Raw genomic sequence first — 22,424 nt, 5'->3', positions numbered from 1 at the left:
AGGGATGAAGCCAAGGGCTGGGAGGTTGATTGGCAAAAGGGATTCAAGGCTGGAGAAGGGGGAGTACAAAGCACCTGTTCTCCATCTTCCTCTGATGCTCCCTTCCCTTTTCTGCTTTCTTTCAAGGGCTTCCTTCCCATGATACTCCCCCTTCTCCAACCCTGTATCACTTTCGCCACTCAATCTCCCAGCTCTAGGCTTCATCCCTCCCCCTCCTGTCTTCTCCTATTGTTTCAGATCTCCCCCTCCCCCTTCCACTTTCAAATCTCTTACTGGCTCTATTTTTCTGCTAGTCCTGTCGAAGGGTCTCGACCCGAAATGTCGACTGTACTTCTTCCTAATAATGCTGCCTGGCCTGCTGCGTTCCACCAGCATTTTCTGTGTGGTTGCTTGAATTTCCAGCATCTGCAGATTTTCTCATGTTTGCGTTTTTAGAATCATATACATTTTATTTTATGTATTAATTGAAGGGCATAATTAAATACAGCACAACAAAGAAAATCTTATGAGTTTCATAAAGTTTTTCTTGTCTGTCTTTATTACAAATCTTTTGCTTGTAAACGTCATCCAGATTAATTTCACATCCAGATGAAAGATACTTCTTAAGCCCTCATCAGATCATCTACATGTTCCACTTCTAGTTTGTTCCTCGATTTACGTTTGATTTAATTCATAAAACTGAATCCACGTTCGCAGTCAGCACTAAAGAAAATTCCAGCTGCACAGCTACGATGGCTATGTGAGCGGGAGCATTTCAGTAACTGCGTGGCGCTCATCTGCACGGTTTAGACCGAGCAGGGATAGGGTGTTGAGCAGATGGATTCAGAAGGGTGGCTGTAGATAATGAAAGTGATGTGTGGGTGCCCAGGGAGAGGGAGAGGGCGTGGACTGACAAGGGTGGGTGCATTAGGTGTTGAGTAGGTAGATCAGAGGGTGGGGTGAAGAATGGTGCAGAGGGTGGAAAGAATGAGACAGATGCAGAGCCTGGGAGTTGTGTGGCTGGGTGGTGCAGGGGTTGGAAGGTGATTGCTGATGGGGGGACTGATGGGTTGGAGGACTGGTTGAAGCTAACCAGGTCTGTGCAAAATGTGAGTAGGTAAATGTGGAGTGAGTGATGAGGGGAGGTGCTGATTGTAAGGGGGTGGTTTCAGAGATTTGTGCTGAAGGGGTGTGTGTGAGGAGGCAGTGCAGACTGATTCTCAGGAGATGTGTGCAGGAGGAGAGAGGGAATAACTGGAAAGAGGAATTGGTTTATGATGGGAGATGGTTATCGAGGTGTCTGGGAGATTAGTGGAAAAGGTGGGTGAGAGGGACAAATGAGAGGGGATGGCGTTGGGTGTCACTTAAATGGAGGGAATTTATGGAGATTGCTCCTCCCTCCTCCTCCTCCTCCTCCTTCCTAACCTTGCTCAGTTTGATCCCCCTCATTTCCACTTTCCAAAATCATTAACAGCATATTTAGGGTGAATGTGCTGTCTTTTCCCCAGTGATGGGGAATCAAGAACTAGAATGTAGGTTTAAAATGAGAGGAGAGAGATTTACTATGAGCCTGAGGAGCAACCCTTTCACCCAGAGGGTGGTCAGTATCAGAATCAGTTTAAATTGTAAGTTTCGTTTAGGACACAATGAGAGAGTGAGCAATTTCAAGTCCTGTGTGTCAAGATCTCTGAGGACCTAACCTGGTTGCAACATATTGATCCAGCTATAAAAAGCCAACACAGTGGCTATATTTCATTCGGAGTTTGAAGAGATTTGGTTTTTCACCTAAAACACTTAAAAATTTCTGTAGATGTACTCTGGAGAGCATTCTGACAGGCTGCATCACTGTCAGGTATGGTAGGGGGCAGGTACAGGACCAAAAGAAGCTACAGAAAATTGTAAAAGTAGTCGGCTCCATCTTGGGTGCTAGCCTCCGTAGTACCCAAGACATCTTCAAGGAGCGGTACCTCAGAAAGGCAGTGTCCATTATTAAGGACTCCCATCACCCAGGGCATGATCTTTTCTCATTGTTACCGCCAGGAAGGAGGTACAGAAGCCTGAAGGCACACACTCAGCAATTTAGGAACAGCTTCTTCCCCTCTGCCATAAGATTCCTAAATGGACATTGAAAACATGAACACTACCTCACTTTTTTAAAAATATATTTTAATCTATTCAATGTACTGTAATTGATTTACTTGGTTATCTACTTTTTTTTCTCCAAAATCATTTATTGCCGCTGCTAATAGACGCCGGTGAAAATAAATCTGATTCTGTTCATTTGTAGTTTTACAGCGGCAGTACAGTGCATAGACCATAAATTAGCGCAAAAACAAAAGAACAGCAAAGTAGTGTTCGTGGATTCATGAACTGTTCCGAAATCTGATGGCAGAAGCTGGCTCTTCAGCCTCCTGAACCTCATCCCAGTGATTGTAATGAGAAGAGGCCTTGTCCCAGTTGGAGAGCTATGTGTGTCTATATACGACAAACTACGAGAGGAATTGACTGAGGCAGGTGGAAGAGAAGCATTTGAAAGGTACATGGATAAGAAAGATTTCAAGGTGGGAAAGAGGGAAAAGGGGGGAAGGCAGGGAGTGCAAACAGGGTAAATGATGTGTGCCAAATATGGACAAGTAGTATTGGTTTGGATGTGAATCTTGGCCAGCATGCACCAGTTGGGCTGAAAGGCCTGTTTCTATGCTGTATGGCTCTATAGAGCTTGTTGAGGCATTAATGTTGTGATGTCTAAAATAAAAGGAAAGAGATTGAAACTGTAACTGATAGATGCAGTCTGCAACTCAGGAGATAGAAATCACCTTGTCTTAAGTAACTCATTCCCAACTCAGAATGGCTCTGAGATGACTCTTAAACTATCCTTCTAATTAGTGTTTATCTGGGATGTACATCAGCTGGACAATCTACTCCAGCACAGCTCCATGGTTCTCGAAAACGGACCTGTGATTTGGTTACGACGGCAAAGATGTCATCTACGTTGATTTCTCTGCGAGGAAATTTGGGGCCAGCTTTTCACTTTTGGAAGCTTTCATCAGAGGCCTGAACCACAGCAACCCCCAGGCTGTCATTGAAGTCAACCATACCAAGCCTTCGTCCCTTTCATTGCAGAGAGCGTTTACCAAAATGTTCTGACCCTGAACTGTAAGTGGTTAACTGGATGATTGAATACAAGCTCACATTGAACAGAGGAAGTTATTTTGACCTTGGACTGCAGCCAATTCTACAAGTGCCGGGAACAGTACCCCCACCTTTATTCTTTAACAAAAATACGTTTATTATAAATTCAAGCCAGTGACAGCACTATTATTTCTGAATCAGGTTTAGTATCACCGACATAGGTCATGAATGTTGTTTTGCAGCAGCAGTACATTGCGATACATAATATTGATAGATCATCATCATCATCAGGTGCCATGCCCAGTTTGAGCTTTGACTGCCATGGCCCACACACTCCTGTTTCGGGTCAAGTGGATCAATTCATTGGTATTAATTTCCAATTCTCTGGCTGCTCTCTCCATCATCATTTGTCTTTGTCTTCATCTTGCTTTCTTCCCTTCAATCTTTCCCATAATTACCGTGCATTCTAACTCCTCTTTCCTAATCACATGTCCAATGAAGTCACGTTGCCTTTTCATGATCTCATACATTATTTCTCTATTTGTGTTTGCTCTGTTCATGACATCATCGTTAGATTTTCGTTTCGTCCATGATATTCTTTGCATCCTCCTCAAAAACCAAATCTCTGCTGCTACAATTCGTTTCCTCATGTTACTAGATATTGTCCAACATTCTGAGCCATATAACATAACTGGATAAACGTAACATTTCAGTACTCTGAGGCAGGTTTTCATGCCTAGCATAGTATTGGTCAGTATACTCTCCATTCTTGTAAAAGTGTCTTTTGCCATCCCTATTCTTCTTTTGATGTGCAAATCGCACCTGCCATCTGATATCACCCAGCTTCCTAAGTAGCAGAAGTTCTTTACTTGTTTTATGTCTTCCCCATTTATTCTTAGCCTGCAGATAGGATTCTCCTTCTTTTTGGATATCACCATACATTCTATCTTTTTGCAATTGATAGATAGACCCATTTTTTGCATTTTCTTCAACAATTATATCAATTAAGTTTTGTAGTTCTTCCTCTGTACTCGCAATTAACACAGTGTCATCTGCATATCTGAAATTATTGATGCTTTCACCGCCAACTTTGATTCCCAAGATGTCTCTTTTTTTTGTAATATTGTTTCACTGTACACATTAAATAAATCCGGGAAGAAAACATACCCTTGTCTAACGCCTCTCTTGATTTTCATAAACTGACTCACTTCTCCATCTATTCTTATAGCCGTAGTTTGTTCCCAGTACAGATTTCTGATTAGGAGAGGTCTTTCAAATCTAGATCTAGAGTTTTCTGTAATATTTCAAGTAACTTATTGGACTTCACTTTATCAAATGCTTTTGTGTAGTTGATAAAACAAACAAACAAATCTTTTTGCATTTGAATAGATACTCGTTCTGATAGGATCCTTAACTTCAATATCGCGTTTCTTGTACCTTTGTCTTTCACAAAACCACATTGTTCTTTGCCTATTTCAGCTTGTATCTTACTTTTAGCTCTTGTCATCAAAATTCTTAGAAGTATCTTGGTGATATGACTCATTAAACTTATGGTCCTATGAAATCACATTCTATTGCTCGAGCTTTCTTAGGAAGAGTGATAAATACTGATTTTTTCATCTCTTCTGTTAATATTCCAGTCTCATAAATGTCATTGATTAAATCAGTAAATTTTTCAATTCCATAATCTTCAAGTGCAATAATTTGTTCTATTACTAATTCATCAGGACCTGCTGCCTTTCCTTTCCTCATCTTATTTATGCATTATGAACTTCGATTTTAAAATACTTGGACCTTCAATGTTTTTCTTAATTTCTCTTCGATCACCTTCAAAAATTCCTGAATATAATCAGTCCATTTGTTCATAATCGCATCTTTTTCCATAATAATGGCACCGTCCTTTGCTTTCAAACATCCACCTGAAGAACAGAGGAGCTTTTTGGCTCTCAGCAAAGTGATCCAAATTAATTACAAATATAAAGCACAAAATAATTGATTGCATAAACATTCACTCACTCCAACTCAGTATTTAGTAGATGCACCTTTGGCAGCAATTACAGCCTTGAGTCTGTGTGGATAGGAATCTATCAGCTTTGAACATCTGGATTCTACAAATTTTCCCCATTCTTCTTTACAAAACTGTTCAAGTTCTGTCAGATTGCACGGGAGTTGTGAGTGAACAGCTCTTTTCAAGCCCAGCCGCAAATTCTCAATTGGATTGCGGTCTGGACTCTGACTTGGCCACTCCAGGACATTAACTTTGTTGTTTTTAAGCCATTCCTCTGTAGCTTCTGCTTTATGCTTGGAGTCATTGTCTTGCTGGAAAACAAATCTTTTCCTAATTCGCAGTGCTCCTGCAGAATGCTTCAGGTTTTCCTCCACGATTTCCCTGTATTTTGCTGCGTTCATTTTACCCTCTACCTTCAGAAGCCTTCCAGGGCTTGCTGCTGTGAAGCATCCCCACAGTATGCTTCACAGGAGGGATGGTGTGTCTTTGATGATGTGCGGTGTTTGGCTTATGCCAAACATAGTGCTTAGTCTGATGGCTAAGTCTGATGGATTCATCAGACCATAGAACCTTTTTCCAGATGACTTCAGAGTCTCCCACATGCCTTCTGGCAAGTTCAAGGTTTCATGTGAGTTTTTTTTCAACAGTGGATTTCTCTTTGCCACTCTCCATACAGCTGTGACTGGTGAAGCACACGGGCAACAGTTGTTGTATGCGCAGTCTCTGCCATCTCAGCTACTAAAGTTCATAACTCCTCCAGAGTTGTCAAAGATCTCTTGGTGGCCTCCCTCACTAGAAGAGAAAAGGTTAGTTCACAACAGGAGGATGGGAACAAGTGCAGAGAGACAGAGGGGTGTAAAATGAGGGTAGAAGCAAAAAGTAGTAAGGTGAAAAGTAGAAGTGGCAGGCCGGCAAATCCAGGGAAAAAATCAAAAAGGGCCACTTTTCAACATAATTGAAGGACTAAGAGTGTTGTAAAAGCAAGCCTGAAGGCTTTGTGTGTCAATGCAAGGAGCATTCGTAACAAGGTGGATGAATTAAAAGTGCAGATTGTTATTAATGAATATGATATAGCTGGGATCACAGAGACATGGCTCCAAGACAATACAAGGATAGGAGCTCAACATTCAGGGATATTCAATATTCAGGAGGGATAGACATAAAAGGAAAGGAGGTGGGGTAGCATTGCTGGTTAGAGAGGAGATTAATGCAATAGAAAGGAAGGACATTAGCCGGGAGGATGTGGAATCGATATGGGTAGAGCTGCATAACACTTAAGGGCCGAAAATGCTGGTGGGAGTTGTGTACAGGCCACCTAACAGTAGTAGTGAGGTTGGGGATGGCATTAAAAAGGAAGTTAGAAATGCGTGCAATAAAGGAACAGCAGGTATAATGGGTGACTTCAATCTACATATATATTGGGTGAACCAAATTGGTAAGTGTGCTGAGGAAGAGGATTTCTTGGAATGTATGCGGGATGGTTTTTTGAACCAACATGTTGAGGAACCAACTAGAGAGAAGGCCATTCTAGACTGGGTATTGAGCAATGAGGAAGGGTTAATTAGCAATCTTGTCATGAAAGGCCCCTTGGGTAAGAGTGAACATAATATGGTGGAATTCTTCATTAAGATGGAGAGTGAGATAGTTAATTCAGAAACAAAGGTTCTGAACTTAAAGAAGGGTAACTTTGAAGGTATGAGACGTGAATTATCTAAGATAGACTGGCAAATGATACTTAAAGGGTTGACGGTTGATATGCAATGGCAAACATTTAAAGGTTGCATGGATGAACTACAACAATTGTTCATCCCAGTTTGGCAAAAGAATAAATCAGGGAAGTTAGTGCATCCGTGGCTGATAAGGGAAATTAGGGGTAGTATCAATTCCGAAGAAGAAACATACAAATTAGCCAGAAAAAGCGACTCCCCTGAGGACAGGAAAAATTCAGAGTCCAGCAGAGGAGGACAAAGGGCTTCATTAGGAAGGGGGAAAAAAGATTATGAGAGAAAACGAGCAGGGAACATAAAAACTGACTGTAAAAGATTTTATAGATATGTGAAAAGAAAAAGATTGGTTAAGACAAATGTAGGTCCCTTACAGACTGTCACAATGGCGGGGCATTGGGAGCAAGGATGGACCCAAATGCAAGATACATCTTGTGAGGTTACTTAGATTTAGTTCATTGTTCGATACCAGGAGAGCAAGGCAGGAGCAGGAAATAGCGAACTCAGGACTATGATGGGGCTGGGACCAAGGGTCTGGGCTTGGACTTGGAATCGGCTCCCAGAACTAGAGGAGACATGAAGAGGCTAGGGTATGGACTCCAAGCCAGGGACTGTCAAGGACCCAGTACCTGGGTCTTGCCTCGGGCTCGGACCCCAGAACCAGGCAAGGACATGACATGGGCTAGGGAGAGGAGGAACATGGGAACACAGAGCCTCGGTCTCGGGGAGCAGGTATATGGAACCATGGACACATACACAGAACACAGAGTTGGGACGCCTCCTTTGGAACAGGACATAGGGCTGGGACTCACACACAGAACAGAGAACAGGGACCCCTCCTTGGGTACAGGACATAGGGCCGGGACTCATGACCCTCCGCAGGGCAACGGCAAAAAGGCCTGACTTACCCCACGGAGGCAAGGTCAAGACAAGACAGAACATGACCTCCCGGGGGGCAACGGCAAGATGGCCTGACTTACCCGATGGAGGCGGGGACAAGACAAGACAAGACAAACACGAATAAGCACCAGACAGTACCTAACTAGCTCCGGTGATGGAACTAGACCAAAGTGCAAGCAGGGGCTGCAGACGAGGGCTAGAGGCCAGAGGGGCAGAGAAGGGATTCAGACAAGGGGGTAGGACAGGAATCACAGACCGCCAGGACCAGGACTTGACTTGGTGCTTGAATGCCGCCAGGACCAGGACTCGACTTGGCATTCGAATGCCGCCGGAGCTAGGACTTGGACGTGGTACTTGTATCCTCCGGGTAGTGGTGAGCTCTAGACTCGACCGAGGAACAGTAGACAGCCATTCTTGATTCCCTCCGGTGGGTTAACTGACGGAGCCAGCTCGGTGAGGGAACTTTGCATGCTCGCTGTGGTGAGGTAAATTGACAAGGTTGCTCCGGTGAGGAAAGGCGAATTATCGGCACTCGCTTCGGGCGGACGCTAGCTTGATCCGGCCAGATGACATTGGTACGCCATAACCTTGATGACTTTGCAGACGCTCCTGCGCCCAACGGCTGAAAGCTGGAAACTATAAACTACCGTTTCAGCCGAGCGTTAATTGCCTCTAATCACCAAAGTCAAGGGACACAGGAAAACAGGGAATCAACGGTCCGGATCGCAACATAAACAAGGTAAATTTAAAGAGACTCCGATCCAGACCATGACACAGACAGAAATAGGTGAATTGATTATGGGGAACAAGGACATGGCAGAACAATTGAATAACTACTTTGGTTCTGTCTTCACTAATGAGGACATAAATAATCTTCGGGAAATAGTAGGGGACAGAGGGTCTAGTGAGATGGAGGAACTGAGGGAAATACATGTTAGTAGGGAAGTGGTGTTATGTAAATTGAAGAGATTAAAGGCAGATAAATCCCCAGGGCCAGCTGGTCTGCATCCCAAAGTGCTTAAGGAAGTAGCCCAAGAAATAGTGGATGCATTTGTGATAATTTTTCAAAACTCTTTAGATTCTGGACTAGTTCCTGAGAATTGGAGGGTGGCTAATGTAACCCCGCTTTTTAAAAAAGGAGGGAGAGAGAAACCGGGGAATTATAGACCGGTTAGCCTAACATCGGTGGTGGGGAAAATGCTAGAGGTAGTTATCAAAGATGTGATAACAGCACATTTGGAAAGCGGTGAATTCATCGGACAAATTCAGCATGGATTTGTGAAAGGAAAATCATATCTGACGAATCTCATAGAAATTTTTGAGGATGTAACTAGTAGAGTGGATAGGGGAGAACCAGTGGATGTGGTATATTTGGATTTTCAAAAGGCTTTTGACAAGGTCCCACACAGGAGATTGGTGTGCAAACTTAAAGCACACGGTATTGGGGATATGGTATTGATGTGGATACAGAATTGGTTGGCAGACAGGAACCAAAGAGTGGGAATAAACGGGACCTTTTCAGAATGGCAGGCAGTGACGAGTGGAATACCGCAAGGCTCAGTGCTGGGACCCCAGTTGTTTACAATATATATTAATGACTTAGATGAGGGAATTAAATGCAGCATCTCCAAGTTCGCGGATGACACGAAGCTGGGCGACAGTGTTAGCTGTGAGGAGGATGCTAAAAGGATGCAGAGTGACTTGGATAAGTTAGGTGAGTGGGCAAATTCATGGCAGATGCAATTTAATGCGGATAAGTGTGAGGTTATCCACTTTGGTGGCAAAAACGGGAAAACAGATTATTATCTGAATGGTTGCCAATTAGGAAAAGGGGAGGTGCAACGAGACCTGGGTGTCATTATACACCAGTCATTGAAAGTGGGCATGCAGGTACAGCAGGCGGTGAAAAAGGTGAATGGTATGCTGGCACTCATAGCAAGAAGATTCGAGTACAGGAGCAGGGAGGTACTACTGCAGTTGTACAAGGCCTTGGTGAGACCACACCTAGAGTATTGTGTGCAGTTTTGGTCCCCTAATCTGAGGAAAGACTTTCTTGCCATAGAGGAAGTACAAAGAAGGTTCACCAGATTGATTCCTGGGATGGCGGACTTTAAGCCTGCTGGATTGACTAGGCTTATACTTGTTGGAATTTAGAAGATTGGGGGGGGATCTTATTGAAATGTATAAAATCCTAAAGGGATTGGACAGGCTATATGCAGGAAGATTGTTCCCGATGTTGGGGAAGTCCAGAACGAGGGGTCACAGTTTGAGGATAAAGGGGAAGCCTTTTAGGACTGCGATTAGGAAAAACTTCTTCACACAGAGAGTGGTAAATCTGTGGAATTCTCTGCTACAGGAAACAGTTTCAGGCCAGTTCACTGGGGATATTTAAGAGGGAGTTAGATATGGCCTTTGTGGCTAAAGGGATCAGGAGGTATGGAGAGAAGGCAAGTACAGGGTTCTGAGTTGGATGATCAGCCATGATCATACTGAATGGCGGTGCAGGCTCGAAGGACCGAATGGCCTACTCCTGCACCTATTTTCTATGTTTCTATGTCCCCTTCTGGCACAGTCACTCAGTTCTTGAGGACGGCCTGCTCTGGGCAGATTTACAGCTGTTACATATTCTCTCCATTTCTTGATGATCAACAACTGCGCTCCAAGGGATAGTCAGTGACTTGAAATTTTTCTTGTATCCATCTCCTGACTTGTGCTTTTGGCGGAGTTGCTTGGAGTGTTCTTTTATTTCATGGTGTAGCCAGTGTTACTTGGACACTGGCTCACGACCAGGTTGGCCTTCCAGATACAGGTACATTTTTACTGCTATCAATTCAAACACCCTGATTGCACACAGGTCTCCAAAAACAGAAAATAAATTATGTGACATCTAAAACGAATTGGCTGCATCAGTGATGATTTGGTGTGTCATATTAAAAGGGGTGAATAGGAAGTTTATACAGCTTTACATGTGGCTAATGAGTTGATGTAGGAGGAAGCGCATAAGAATTTTGGATGACAATGCCAGAAGGGGACAAGTGAGGGAGGACACTAAGAGATCTATGACAACTCTGGAGGAGTTACAAGCTTTAGTGGCTGAAATGCGAGAGATGGGAAGGTGGGATCTGTACAGAAGAGATGGTTTACACCTGAACGGGGAGGGGATTAATATCCTAGTGGGAAGGTTTGCTGGTGCTTCACAGTGGAGTTTAAACTAGAGTTGCAGGGGGATGGGAACTAGAGTGCCAGAACAGCTAGCGGAGAGATTGTTGAGACAGATGTTGGTAAGAGCTCAGACTGAGCCAGGAATCTAAAGGTTGAGTGTCCTGACCTTTAACTTTACATTACCTCACTGTATTTTATTGTCGCCAAACAATTGATACTCGAGTGTACAATCATCACAGCGATATTTGATTCTGCGCTTCGCGCTCCCTGGAGTACAAATCGATAGTAAATGTTAAAACTTTAAATTATAAGTCATAATTAGAAAATAGAGAAGGGAAAGTAAGGTAGTGAAAAAAAAACAAGAGGCACGTCCGGATATTTGGAGGGTACGGCCCAGATCTAGGTCAGGATCCGTTCAGCAGTCTTATCACAGTTGGAAAGAAGCTGTTTCCAAATCTGGCTGTACGAGTCTTCAAGCTCCTGAACCTTCTCCCGGAGGGAAGAGGGACGAAAAGTGTGTTGGCTGAGTGGGTCGTGTCCTTGATTATCTTGGCAGCACTGCTCTGACAGTGTGCGTGTTAAAGTGAGTCCAAGGACCAAATATTGGTTTGTGTGATGTGCTGGGCTGTGTTCACGATCTTCTGCAGTTTCTTCCGGTCTTGGACGGGACAGCTTCCATGCCAGGTTGTGATGTACCCAAGAAGAATGCTTTCCACAGTTATAAAAATTAGTGAGGGTTTCAGTGGACAGGCCAAATTTCTTTAGCTTTCTCAGGAAGTAAAGGCGCTGGTAGGCCTTCTTGGCAGTGGACTCTGCTTGGTTGGACCAAGTCAGGTCATTTGTGATATTGGCCCCAAGAAACTTAAAGCTTTTGACCTGTTTCACTTGCGCACCACTGATGTAAATGGGGTTGTGCGGTCCGCTACTCCGTCTGAAGTCAAAAACCAATTCCTTCGTCTTGCTGAAGTTGAGGGATAGGTTATTGTCTTCGCCAGGTTCACTAGGTTCTTAATTTCCTCTCTGTACTCAAACTCATCATTATCGGAGATAGGGCCTACAATTGTGGTGTCATCAGCAAGTTTATATATTGAGTTTGATGGAAACCTGGCTATACAATCATGGGTGTACAGTTAGCTGTGTATATTTCAATGCAAGAGGTAGCGTAGGAAAGGTGGATGAGCTTAGGGCATGGATTAACACTTGGAGTTATGATATTATAGCCATTGGTGAGACCTGGTTGTAGGAGGGGCAGGACTGGCAGCTCAATATTCCAGGGTCTGTTTTAGATGCAACAGAGTAGGATGGTTTAAAGCAGGAGAGGTGGCATTACTAGTCAAGGAAAATGTCACAGCAGTGCTCAATCGAGACAGACTGGGGAACTCGTCTAGTGAGGCACTCTGAGAAAAAGAAAGGTATGACTATGTTCATGGGACTATATTACAGACAACCCAACAGTCTGAGGGATTTAGAGGAATAAATCTGTAGAGAGATCACAGACAGTTTCAAGAAACATAAGGTTGTTATAGAAGGTGATTTTAACTTTACACACATTAACTGGGACTCCCATGCTGTAAAAGGACGAGATGGGATAGAGTTTGTCAAATTAGGGCAGGTGACAGAAGTTTCTGTAGGTCAGTGTTTTCTAACAGGTTTTAGCCCAATGCCCTCCTAAAGCACCTTCATACTTACCACAATGTACTTTCCGGCACCCCCATAGCACAGAAACATGCCTACAATATGCTAACATGAGAGAACTGATTCTGCTTTAAATTCTTGTTTGTCTTTAAACCTCGCTTACACTGTACCTACACACTGCACAGCAGCTTCGATATCGATATGAGCCCTGACCTTGAAGGTTTTTAGCAAGAGTTGAAATATCTGATTCAAGTTGTGACAGCAAAAGCCTTAAGTCCCCACATATAACAATGACCAAGCAGTCCTGCTTTTGTGAATTTGTGATTCACTGCAATGAAGCATCTTTCAACAGGGTAGGAGGATGGAAATGCAATAAGGAGCTGTTTGGATCTTCTCCAAAGACCAGGAAACTTTCTATGACAGTGTAGCCAAATATCACAAAAGCCGACAGTTTTGAAAAGCATTTTTGCATTTTCATCACACTGAATTTCAATCATTTCTTCTTGCGAGCTCCCTTGCTGTTCTTCCACCTTGCAAAGAAATGGGTTAAATGCCCAGTCCGGAATTTATAGATCGTTCAAATTCACTCGGAAAATCCTTCTTCAGTGACTGCAGGTGTAAGCAGTACCTTTGCAAATCATCATCTGTGAAAGGGAGTGCCATACTTTCCATGTAGGGAAACGATGAGAACATTTTTCTCCTAATGTTTTACTCATATATTTCCAACTTTCTGATAAAAGCGGACACTGCACTTTTTGCCTGGATTAAATTGAAATTCTCGTTTATATTTAGAATGTTCATTTCGCCATATAGATTGGCTAGGTATGCCAAATCTCCATGTAGTAGTTCCCCAAGCTGTTGTCTACTTTGAGCAAAAGTTCAGACACAGTGGCAAAAAGATCAAAGAAGTATTTTCAATAACATACCTTTGACAGCCAATGCACCTCAGTGTAAAGAAACAAGCATTTAAAATTTTCATCATTATCTTGGCATAACTGGCAAAATATTCCGCTATTTAAAGGATGAACTTTAATTTTGTTGCTAGCAGATATTACAAGAGTCATGCTTGAAAAAAGTCGTCGATTGAGGTTTTTGGCTCAAAATGTTGACGATGATTTAGACTAGTGGTGGCCAACATTTTTAAGCCCAAGATCCCCTACCTGGGCCTTAGTGAAAGGCAAGATGTACCTACTAAATCGTTTACAGAGAAAACAGCTCAGATTGTACTTCCAACTTGAGGTCTGTTATTTGGGCTAATTGAATTACATAAAATGCTTTTGTCAAACTTTCAAATTATTTCAACCAAGAAAACACTGTAACTAGCATATCAAACAGGCCATAGCTGTCTTTCTTTAAGAATATTACAATACCTCATACCTTTAATTCTAAGATTCTTTATTTAGTTTTATTTCAACACGAAAAATAAATGAATAAAAATTGACTGTTGCACTCAGTGTGATGACTGGGGCTCAATACTTTCTGCTAGTTCCCTGAATTTTGGCTCAGAACTACAGACAGCCAGTCTCAGACAGTCTGTGAGGTGTCTGACAGTAAGACAGCACCTTCTTTACTAACCCTATAGTCAAATTAAGAATTATGAAGCTCAATCGTTTAATTGCATGTTCTGTACTGTTTGTTATTTCGTGGTACTGATTTGTAACAGGGGAACACCATGCAGCATCCACCCAAACGAGATTTCTCAAGTTTGGGCCGGACCGGAGGTGTCTTTCCCGAGAGTGATCTGCTCACCAAACCTGAGGGTTACACGAGTATTGTTCCTGTAAAACCACAGGCTCTTATCTTCTTAAGCAGCTTTATGTGTGGCAACTTGTCAAAGGCCTTCTGAAGATCGAAGTACACAAAACCCACTGACTCTCCTTTGTCTACCCTGCCTGTTATTTCCTCAATGAATTCCAACAAGTTTGTCAGGCAAGATATCTCCTTAAGGAAACCATGGCCTATTTTATCACGTGCCTCTAAGTACCACAAAACCTCTTCCTTGACTATTGGCTCCAACATCTTCCCAACCACTGCATTCAGACTAACTGGCCTACCATTTCCTTTCTTTTGCCTCTCTCCCTTCTTGAAGAGTGGAGTGACATTTGCAATTTTCCAGTACTCCAGAACCATTCATAAATCTAGTGATTCTTGAAAGATCATGATTAATGTCTCCACGATCTACACAGCCGCCTTTATTCAGATCCCTGGAGAGTAGTCTATCTCAACCTTATTCCCTATCCCGCAGAACATTCAATGTTGCTGTGACATTTTATTCTGAATTCTTTTCTTATTTTACTTTGTTCTACCTCAATGCACCGCGTAATCTGCATGAACATTTTTTATGTGCTTTGGTGCATGTGACAACAGTAAATCAACTTAAGAGTGACTTTATACAGCTTTTGGAGTGTATGGGGTGTCAGGGAGGGGTATCACCTGGTGGGCGAACATGTTGCGTCCTTTTCAAGGTCAATAGTCCACCTTTGGTCCCCACCTGGCACTCAGCTCTCACCTGTGGCTCCTCATAGCTGTTTGCATGCGACAGCAGCCACACCCCGGGCAACGGCTAAACCAGGTGAGGGTAGCCAACGGGTCTCAAACCCTCGGTGAGATAGGGTGTTGTCTATACCTGCTTCTATCTGGCAGATTGAGTAGACAAGACAAATGGAAGGTCCAACAGTCAAGAAGGCGGTCTCTGCAAGCGTCGTGGAATGTGATAAGACACAGAAGATGTGTTGGTTATCCACTGTGCCTATTCCCATCTCCAGCCGTCTCAAATCTGTCTTGCCACTGGACCCAGATGGGAATTGGGAACAGAGAGTGAGGCTGATGCTGCGCAACTCTCCCTCACTTAAATCCAAATCACGCGCTAGTCTCGACACCAGGTGGTGTCGAGGTCTTTATCGACGTTGACGATGGACGAACAAAAACAAAGTCACCCCAGATTGTCATCATGACCCTTCTCACAGCACCTGCTCTTGCAACTGCCATGTGCCAGAAGAGACCATAAGACACAGGAGTAGTGTTAGGCCATTCAGCCCATCAATTATGTTTTGCCTTTCCTTCTTCCCATTTTCCCTCTCTGCCTCATTCTCCAGCCTTGTTCCATAAATTTTGACAACCAAGAACCTATCAGCTTCCACTTTAAATTACCCATTGACTTGCCTCCACAGCCAACTGCGGCAATGAATTTTACAGTTTCACCACTAAAGAAATTCCTCCTGATCTCTATTCTAAAGTGATCTCCTATTGTGAAGCTGTGCCCTCTGGTCCTGGACTCCCCCACGATAGGAAACATCCTCTCCACGTCTTCTCTATCTAGGCCTTTCACTATTTGGCAGGTTACAATGAAACTCCCCCCTCACTCTTCTAAACCCCAGTGACTTCAGGCCTGGAGAAATCAAACACTCCTCATATGTTAACTCTTTCATTCCTGGGATCATTCTCATGAGCCTCCAATGCCAGCAAATGTTTTCTTAGTTAAAGGGACCAAAACTGCTCACAATACTCTGACCTCTTCCCGTCCCATCATCTTGGGACCTGATTACTCCTTGCGGGGCAAGAAGTAATTCACTTACATTTTTTCCAGTCTAGTCTACTGCATTCAGTATTCACACTGTGGTTTCTCTTAGGCCCGAGTAACCAAACATAGATTCGGGTGAGTGGCAGATTCACTCAGTGGGCGGGGGGGGGGGGGTGAGCTGAGACCTCCCATTCCCCGTTCCTGTCATTGGAACAGCCCCCAGATTGCTGGAGGGAAATCAATGGCTTGAGTAGAAATGGCAGGGGGCGGGGGGGGGGGGGGGAGCGGGGTGCAACGGTGAGGGAAACTCTCGTTTCCACAGCACCAGAACATAAAAGCAAGGATGCAATGCTGAGGCTTTTTAAAGCATCAGTCAGACTACACTTGGAGTATCGAGAACACTTTTGTGCCCTTATCAAAGGAAATATGTGCTGGAACTAACTCTAAGTCCCTAAACTAAATCCTGAACTTTTACTGCAAATTTATAACAGATGTAAGGAGTAACATGATGACTGGAGATGAGGGAGACTAGGGACCAGATCAGGGTCATGGACCGAAGGATTAGAAATTAGAATTAGTGTTATAAATTGGGGTATGTCTCTCTCTCTCTCTCTCTCTCAGTCACCCTGTCTGCCTCTCCCTTCCTCTCTGTCTCCCCCAGTGCTCTGTCCAAACCGCCCTCAGCTCTGTCTACTCCACTACCCCCTACTTTGTCTCCACCCCACCCCACTCCATCTCTCCCACCTGCACTGACTCCCCCTCTCCATCTCCCTCTCCCCTCCACCTGTCTCTCTCCCTCTCTGTCCCCCTCTGTTTCTCTTTCTCTCTCTCTCCCTACCTGTGGTCCTCCCTCCTTTCCCTCTTCGTCTCCCTCTCTCTTTCTCAGAACTCTGTCCACTCTCCCGCTCCATCTCTCCCCCCCAAGTCCATCTCCCCAGCCTGCTGTCTCCCCCATCTGCCCCGACACCCCCTCTCCCTCTCTTTCTGCCAACCTCCCTCTCTTCCCCACTTTTCCTCTCTATCTGTCTACCTCTCTCTTCCTCTCCGTCGCCCTCCCTCTTTCCACCTTCATCTCCTTCTCTCTCTTTATCTGTTTTTCTCTCTGTTAATGTCCCCTTCTATGTCCCTCCCTGTTTCGGCCCCTTTTCTCTCTCCCTCTCCCTGCCCCTTTGTTGTTGGCCTCAAATTCATGTTTCTGGCTCAGGGCAGCTGCCACCCCCTCCCTCCCCCGCCCCCCTCCACCCCCGGGTCTTGAGTGTTGTCAAGGTAACGATTGTTACCAACTCGCACCTGTAGCTTGATCTACCTTGGTGCCCCATTGGTGTCTACTGAGCGGCCACTCATCACGACGGTGTGACCATTTCGTTCACCTCTCGTTCTGCTTGGAGCTTGTCTTTTTGCCTCTTCACGGTAGAACAATGGATGCGTCGTCGTTTATTGTTTATTTGCTGCGGTTTGAGAGAAGCAGACGGCTAAACATTCTATTTCTACTCAAGGAGCCAGAAGACCCGGAAGAAAGGCACCCAGATCATCTGGCAGTAGCCAGCAATGGGATGAACGGCGGTGGGGAGCCCTCGCTATTCCAGCTGCGGCCCGTGTGTTCCCTGGCGAAGAACCTCTATCTGCGGAGGTGCGTCGCCCTGTGGCCGATCCCAAGGGAGAGGAACTGGAGCTGGCAAAGGAACCTGCAGGTCAATTTGCCCCAGTAGAGGTGTGAGCTGAGTGCAGACCTTCCTCCTCCCGTGGTCGCCCCACAACGTCACAAGCACCGTGGAGGAGCTCGCCGCTGCCGAGGATGAGGATTTTCCGGCCACCTCTCCACGCCAGGCGGACGGTTGACATCGAAGAGTAGCAGGAGACTGTTCTCCACGGAGAGAAATCGGGCTTTTCTAACAATCAAGTGAGCGGCAGTGTCCAAGAAAGATCCTTTGGGTTACTTTGCCGTCCTTTCAATGGAACTCAGTGCGCGTCTCCAGAAGACACTTCGGTGTCGGCTGAGGAATGATTTGCTAAGACTTGAAACTTTACAAATTGCCTGACTGTAAATAATTTTGTTGTAAATAATTCCTTATTAATATATCACTATACTAAATAACTTCATTATAAATCATCATAGGTTAAGTAATAGAACAGTTTTTGCTTTGTATGCTTTCCAGATTCCATAAGTACATTAAGTCAGTTCTGAACAAAAAACGAAACGGAGAATATACGCTCAGTGTAAATGCCGCCCGCCGCTAATAAAGTGGCCACTGAGTGTGTTTCCGTGGCCTTCCACTGCTGTATTCAACGTTCAAGGGTCGGCATTTTATGCGTTCAGAAATGCTCTTCTGCACACGGGTGGTTATTTGAGTTACTCTCACGTTCCTGTCACCTTGAACCTGTTTCCTCTCAACTCTGTAACAACGCAAGGCTGAGGGGAGAACGCAGGGCCGAGGGGAGAGAGTGGGGCAGGGACACAGGGCAGTGAGAGCCCGGTGACTGACGCGGGGCTGAAGGGAGAGAGTGGGGCAGTGAGATTAGTTTGGGGATTGGCAAAGGGCTGTGAACAGAGAGTGGAAGAGTGGGATTCGTTTGACACAGGGCTCAGGGGAGAGATTGGGGCAGTGGGAGAGTTTGGGGATTGGAAAAGGGCTGTGAAGAGAGAGTAGAGTACTGGGATTCGTTTGACCCAGGACTCGGGAGAGATTGGGGCAGTGGGAGGAGACCATAAGAAAGAGGAGCAGAATTAGGGCATTTGGCCCATCAAGTCTGCTCCACCATTTCATCATGGCTGATCCAATTTTCTGTCAACCCCAGTCTCCTGCCTTCTGAGAGGAAAATTGCATCAGCCATGATGAAATGGCGGAGCAGACTCACGGGGCCAAATAGCCTAATTACTCTGTGAACATATAGACAAACAGATGTGGAGAGACTGACACAAGAACTTATCCAAACACTGGGTTGTTCCCCACACTAGGAGAGAGGGGTGCTGGGATTAGTGTGAGGACTGGGTCAGTGAGCACTGACTTCTGATTCCTGGCTATTGACTACAAACTGAGTGAGTCCAGATTGCCAACTCCAGAGTGACTTCTGAGATGTGACCACTGCTCGTCCCAGTTTCCCAGGTTAATTTGGTTAAATCAATGATAAGGAAGGCAAATTCAATGTTAGCAGCCATCTCCGGAGGGCTAGAATAAAAAAAGCAAGGATGTAATGCTGAGGCTTTAAAGGCATTGGTCAAACCACACTTGAAGTATCGTGATTAGTTTGGGGCCCCTTATCTAAGAAAGCATCTGCTAGCATTGAAGGTTCACAAGCATGATCCTGGGAATGAAAGGGTTAAAGTAAGAGGAGCATTTGATTGCTCTGGGTCTGTACTTGCTGGAGTTTAGGAGAATGAAGTGGCGAATTTTAATAAAATCCATCGAACATTGTAATCTGCCTGTCCAGTCAATACCTCTTATCATCTTTAACACCTTTATCAAGTCACCTCTAATTCTTCTTCGCTCTAAACAAAATAGCGCTAGTTCACTCATTCTATCCTCGTAAGGCACTCTCTCTAATCCAGGCAGCAAATCTAACTTGAACCACTTCTAAAGCTTCCACATCCTTCCTATAACGAGGAGATCAAAACTGAATACACTGTTCCGAGTTTGGTCTAACCAGGGTTTAATGGAGCCGCAACATCACCCTGTGGCTCTTGAACGCAAGTTCATCAATCTGCGGCGTGTTTGGAGTGTGGCAGGAAATCGGAGTGCTCGGAGGAAACCCACGCAGTCGTGGGTGACTTGCTGACAGTGATGGGGTTCGAACCCTGGTTGTGATCGCTGGACAAATGCATGACATGTCCCTGCTCCTCTACAGCGTTCCATGACTGCTGGAGGCCAGCATGCCAAACACCACCTTCACCACCCAGTGACCATCCAGCATCAGCGACTCCTACTTTTCACTACCACCTTCGGGAAGGAGGTGCAGGAGCCTTAAGTCCCACACCACCAGGTTCAGGAACAGGTATTACCCTTCAGCCATCAAGTTCCATGGTTCCATGATATAAGACGAGAAATTCATACTCGGAAAGCTTTCATCCATTTCTTTTTATTGATCTAATGAACTAATAGAGGTCATGGAACAATACAACACAGAAATAGGCCCCTCGGCCCAACATATCTGTACCAACCATAGTGCCCACTAAGTTTATGCCACTTGGTACGTGTCCCACAGAACCCCTCCTACCCATGTACTGAACCAGCTCTGTTTAAGGAACCCACCCCGTCGCTCACAAAGAGACTGGTCGAAGAGTAGGAACATCGGCCTCACATTATTAGTCAACAGTTATCATGGGTCGGTCAAAGAAAGCTGTCACAGTATCTTTTTTTTAAATTACTGAATATACATATTTTATTATCAATTTAAACATTTTAATTGCTTTAAGCATCTCTATGTCTCCTTGTTTTAAATATGTAGTATTAATTTGTAATGCTTCTGATTGTTAAAGGCTGTCTCAGTATCTTAACGAGGCACATTAATTAGTTTGGACAGAAGCCAGAGTATTCAAGAATTGTTGTCATGAGAGGAGTTGGCTTATTAACCTGTCAAAAGCTCCTTCTGCCATGCCAGTCATTGATTGGCTCATTCAAAGGATGTGGCAGTTTTTTTCCATTGGTTGACTTGTGCGCCGTGGCATCGGTTTCCGGTTCCGGGAGGCTTAGGGGTATAAGAATGGCACGTGCGAGAGACTCGCTCCCTTTCCTCTGTCTTCAGGGGCTCGCTTCAGGCTGAAGTCACGACCAGCGCTGAAGGATCATTGGGAAAGAGTGTTGCAGACAGAGACAGGCCCCCACTTTTGTTTAGTTAAGTACTCATTTGTAGCATGCTTGGTTGGGGAGATTTATTGGAGTAAAAGTTACTAAATGTTTCATATTGTGGCCCTTTGTAGTTTAAGGTAGTTTAGACAAGCACTTGTTTCGCTAGATACCTGGTTTAGTGTTTCACTGTTCATGTATTTATAAATAGTTAACATATTCACGCGCAATCTGTGTTGTCTGGTTCGCTCACTGGAACCTTGAACCTGTTACCATGTTACGATTGGGAAGAGTGAATGGGAACCAGAACTTTTAGGGTTAATGGTCATAGTCATACTTTATTGATCCCGGAGGAAATTGGTTTTTGTTACAGTTGCACCATAAATAATAAATAGTAATAGAACCATAAATAGTTAAATAGTAATATGTAAATTACGTCAGTAAATTATGAAATAAGTCCAGGACCAACCTATTGGCTCAGGGTGTCTGACCCTCCAAGGGAGGAGTTGTAAAGTTTGATGGCCACAGGCAGGAATGACTTCCTATGACGCTCTGTATTGCATCTCGGAGGAATGAGTCTCTGGCTGAATGTACTCCTATGCCCAACCAGTACATTATGTAGTGGATGGGAGACATTGACCAAGATGGCATGCAACTTAGACAGCATTCTCTTTTCAGACACCACCGTGAGAGAGTCCAGTTCCATCCCCACAACATCACTGGCCTTACGAATGAGTTTGTTGATTCTGTTGGTGTCTGCTACCCTCAGCCTGCTGCCCCAGCACACAACAGTAAACATGATAGCACTGGCCACCACAGACTCGTAGAACATCCTCATCATCGTCCGACAGATGTTAAAGGACCTCACTCTCCTCAGGAAATAGAGACGGCTCTGACCCTTCTTGTAGACAGCCTCAGTGTTTTTAGACCAGTCCAGTTTATTGTCAATTCGTATCCCCAGGTATTTATATGTCCACATGGTGGAGGATTACACATGAGCACTGAATCTTTCTTACTTTTACATAACTGGGTTAAATATCTAAAATCCTGGTTGATATTTCTGGGCAAACCCAAAAGGTCTGTTTATAATAAGGCTTGGCTCAAAATGGACCAGCAGCTTTCTCAGAAATGATATAATTCCACAGCACAATGTTAATGACTGATCTCAATCGCAAAGCGGGGGGGCGGGTGGTGAGGGGGAGATGTCACAGAGATACGACGAGGAGAAAACTTCCCCTTAGACCAGTTCAAAACAGGAAATTGGTCATTTCATGGAAATAAAACACATCGAATATTCCCAAGATGTCGTGGCCAAGTCATTTAAAGCGGAGGCTGATATGTAATTTTTAATCGGAGGTTGAAATTCAGAGAGGAACAGGCTTTTCTGGCCCTCAAACCACTCCACCCTGTAGCCCATGACTTAATCCTAGCCCAATGACCAATCAAGCTACCAACCGGTGCATCTTTGGATGGTGGGAGGTAACCGGAACACCCAGAGGAAACCCACGCAGTCACGGGGAGAACGTACAAACTCCTCAAAGACAGCAGAGGGAATTGAACCCGGGTCACTGGTTCTGTAAAGT

The sequence above is a fragment of the Mobula birostris genome, chromosome 29 (genome assembly GCF_030028105.1).
Source record: "Mobula birostris isolate sMobBir1 chromosome 29, sMobBir1.hap1, whole genome shotgun sequence".
NCBI lineage: Eukaryota > Metazoa > Chordata > Chondrichthyes > Myliobatiformes > Myliobatidae > Mobula > Mobula birostris.
This window is presented reverse-complemented; position numbering follows the sequence as displayed.